The sequence below is a fragment of the Diaphorina citri genome, unplaced genomic scaffold, assembly GCF_000475195.1.
Source record: "Diaphorina citri unplaced genomic scaffold, Diaci psyllid genome assembly version 1.1 scaffold5510, whole genome shotgun sequence".
Lineage (NCBI taxonomy): Eukaryota > Metazoa > Arthropoda > Insecta > Hemiptera > Psyllidae > Diaphorina > Diaphorina citri.
The window spans coordinates 4,206-8,390 of NW_007382886.1; the positions used below are offsets into that span (position 1 = coordinate 4,206).

General features: G+C 37.2%; 1 long non-coding RNA gene across 1 annotated transcript; it reads left to right on the forward strand.

Moving 5' to 3' along the window:
- The first annotated feature begins 426 nt into the window (after window positions 1–426).
- LOC113472446 lies at window positions 427–2,754 on the forward strand. Its single transcript, XR_003394744.1, has 2 exons — window positions 427–514; window positions 1,195–2,754. It is a non-coding gene; the product is annotated as an uncharacterized LOC113472446 (long non-coding RNA).
- Window positions 2,755–4,185: the final 1,431 nt, after the last annotated feature.

Consider the following 4,185-nt stretch of genomic DNA (forward strand, 5'->3'; position numbering starts at 1 on the left):
TTATTTTGGAAAATGAATGGGACTTTGTTCATAATCTTAATTACTGTTGTGTACATTGATGAGCTGTAGGCCTTGCTTTGGTCTTTAAGTGTTAAACACATTTGCTAAATTTCAAAATTTGAACCAACTGTTCCAAAGTTGGGTATGGCAAATATATATAATAAAAAACAAAGAACCCCTAGGACATCCTCCTAAAATCCCATGTAATGCAGTTCTCTAAGAAAATGGGCTTAGTTTTTTATTTCAACTTTAGATTGGTAGCAGGTTCACCTATTTCTTTATATCTGTGTGACGGACGAACAATTTTCCAACATTTTATTTGGGTTCCTTGATTCATAAAGACAAAGAATAACTAAATGAAATCTATTATTTAAAGCAATTTGTAAAATTTTATTTATCTAACATCTTTGTTTTTGTTTTCCTATCCAGCTGCTGATAATAAATCTGGCCAAAACGTTGGAAGGACAAATAGAGCTGCAAAAGTCCCGCTGGTCCTCTTGAAAATATCATCCAGGTAAGAACTTGCTAGGATCTGCGTTAATTTATCGTAGAATATAAATGTAAATGCAGTTTCTTTGTGTTATTATGTCACAACTTTGGTGCTTAGTGCAGCATTGTAGGATTTTCCCAAAATCTCAATAATCCTAAAATCCAATATTTACCTACCATGCTGGCACCGGTTGCTATGGGCATTTATATGTCATAGCTACTCATTTTCCTCACGAGGCTGAGTGGGCCCCGCAACAGCCAGTCACGGAATCAATCATTTGGATGATACAAATTTCTTGACCCCGCCGGGAATCGAACCTATTGTTTGTTTGTTTTGTTTTTTTGTTTTTTTTTTTTTTTGTAAGCTTTGTAAGGGAGATTCTTAAAACCCACTTTGTTCAATGTTTGTTTAAATAAAAACTAAACCCTATGGATTGGAGCGTTGGGGAAGTCTTCTGACCAACCCTATTAGGGTATTTTAATATACCACGACGTGCGCCGAAACGAGGTCAAACAAACCAACTCTTTTTCTTATCTCCTCAGGTACCAGGAAGTACTACGAACTTCTGAAACGGGCCAAGTCCGCCAAATGCTACACCTCGGGTTGGGGAAGTCTTCTGACTAACCCTATTAGGGTATTTTAATATACCACGACGTGCGCCGAAACGAGGTCAGACAAACCAACTCTTTTTCTTATCTCCTCAGGTACCAGGAAGTACTACGAACTTCTGAAACGGGCCAAGTCCGCCAAATGCTACACCTCGCCCTCTGGTGACAGCTATTGGCACCACACTCACACCAGACCCTACTCGACGGGGGACCTGGTACTCTTGTGATATCTGGGGATAGGATGAGGCGCTCTTCCCCTAATTTTTCGACATAATTCTCTCCCTCCCTCACGACTTCTCTAATTTCACGCTGGTAAAGATGTGTAAAGAGAGAGCCCGTTCCCACTTGTCGTTCGGAAAAAAAATCGTGTCGTGTGTAGTGGGAACACTCTCATTTAAATTACATTGCCTACACTCCTACAGGACATTCGGGGGAAAAAAATCGGGTGAAGCACTCGACAAGTGGGAACTGGGTCTGAGTGACTTATGAAAAACGAATTTTAACTGTACTTAAAGGCTTGTCATCTGGAGATCTGTTTTGTTTTATCTGGGGCCAGGTTTGTGACCAAAGTAACTTCACACTTACATACAATGGTCATGATGGTCCTGGCCAAAGTTGCAACCACTCACAGAAAATAACACTGATCCATAGTACTGTGCAAATTGCGAAAGCATTTTTTTCATGAGACTTCTTCTTCACTCTGCGCTTTTGCTTCAAAGATTTCAGCTTTTTCTCTCTCTCTTTCAATTGTACCTATCTACTTAAAGTGAAACTGGATCAAGCATTAAAAAGCAGTATTTTTATAAGTATGTGTCAATTTTAAGAATAAATTGTACATACTGATAGATTCTGACTTGATTTTGTGAAAAATCATCTTAAAAAGAAGAACACCAGTAACTATACTCTTCACAGTTGGAGAAGATTTCAGATATTTTTCCTGCGAAGAGTATAAGCTAATGGTGTTCTATAATAAATTGTACGTTTATGTATAAGTAGTCCATTTTTACTGCGGGAGGAGTGTGAAATTCGAAGTGATAAATATTGTTTTGGAAAATAGATCCCTTGTCTCTCAAAATTCATTGGGAGAAGAGTTTTCGCGTGCTTGTGTGATATTGGTTCTTATAAATACCTATTTTAGAGTGTGTTTTTACAGTTTTAATTCTATTTGACTACCAACGACATGTGGTATAAATTATTACAGTCAAACCTGTCTAAGTGGGAATCCAAGGGACCGGCAATTCTTTCCCACTTATCCAGGTTTCTCTCTTACACAGGTCCAACTCAGACAGGTTCGACTGTACTTGGATCTACAGCCTCATGTTAAAGTGTGTCTTAACCTCTGAGAATTCTCGAAGACTAAGCTGTATTTTATTATGTGACTTTTTTTAGTTAACATGGCTGAACCAATGAGATTCCGCTTTAGATGTCCACACTATGTCCACAAAGCGGAATCTCACAATCTCATTGGTTTAGCCATGTTGACTATAGAAAAAGTCACATAGTAAAATACGGCTCTACATGACTATCTATACCCGAAGAGTGTCCGAGCATTCTCAGATAAACCATGTTAACATGAGATTGTAAACCAGGGGGTAAGATATGTATTTTCCCATATGTGGTTTACCTTTCTCTTTGTCCCGTTTTATCGAACAAAAATCATGAGATTATTCCCCTATACTATTATATTCCTACTAGGTTTTTATTTTTTAAGTTTTTATTCCCTAAATGCAAAAATATTTCAAACTTTTTTTTTACAATTTGATAATATCAGGGGCTGCGTTCTTGAGATCAACTGTGGAACTTTTGCATAGTTTAAAATTTTTACGTCTCAAACATGACGTGGAATACAAATATATTTGAATGATTTTTATATTATTTTTTTATATAATTACCCTTTATTTATTTATTTTGAGACTACGTGGCGAGAAATCTCATCTACTTAACCTATTTTAATATCCTCAATACATAAACAAGTTGTATTCGATTATGGGACTTTTAATTCAGTTCATCATACCGAAATTCTCTTGTTTTGGCTGACTTGTTGGGACTAGCAGCGGGGTGGTGCAGTAGGGGGCCATTGTCCAAACCACACTATTGAGAAAATTTCGTAGATAATAGATGTTGATATCAAATTAAAGGTTGCCGACATAGTAAAGTGAAAATCAGAGTACCTAACACTCTCTCTTAACTCTATATCGACTTTATGTTTTATGCTATCATTTATACCATAGAAATTACCTACGAGTGCTCGCCCCATCTATGTCCATTCTCTACAGATATACCCCCTATGTATAATGATATATCCTCAAGTTATTCTATTGTTTGATACATGAATGTGAGGTAGTATTCTCAATCGAATTATAGAAAATTTGTCTCTATATTTCACCTTCTTAAGAGATTCACCTGTAATTTTCATGTTACATCTGTTCGCGCTGATGACTGTGCCTCAGTAAACAGCCCTCGGCCCTATAATGCGTGAGACTATTGAACCGACTAGGTTCGTGAGGCTGTGCCTAATGAGGTGCTATAACCTGTATCAAAGTCAGGAATTTAGGACGAAGGCAGAGATTCTTTGATACTCGAGTAATCAACGCCTGACGGTCCTTCCTCGTATCAGGAGTGACAGACTATTCTAAAGCTCATTCCGCACGGAGAAACATCTGTCTACGTAATCTTGCCAATTGCTATATTAAGTGATGAGCAGGACAGGTTGAGGGACACAAAGAAAAAAAAAGAAAAAAAATGCATGACTAATAAAAGTTCACATAACTCAATACGAACTTATATACCCATACGAACGGGACAAAGTAAGAATACATCAAAAGAATACAACATCAGAAAAGTAGTGAGTCAAATTGTACAAGAAAACCCCCCGTAGTGTATATGAAATCGACCCCGTCTCTATTCATTTTTTGAATACTGATAGGGATAGTAGTATTCCCAAATTTGAATGATGCAACATTTGGTCTCTATTGTATTTCACCTTTAGTGTGGATCGATTCGAACCTGCCTGAGAGTTTTTCAACAACAGAACTTTTTTAATAGGCGTTTCGTTGCAAATTTAAAAATTATGAACTGACGAGGCGA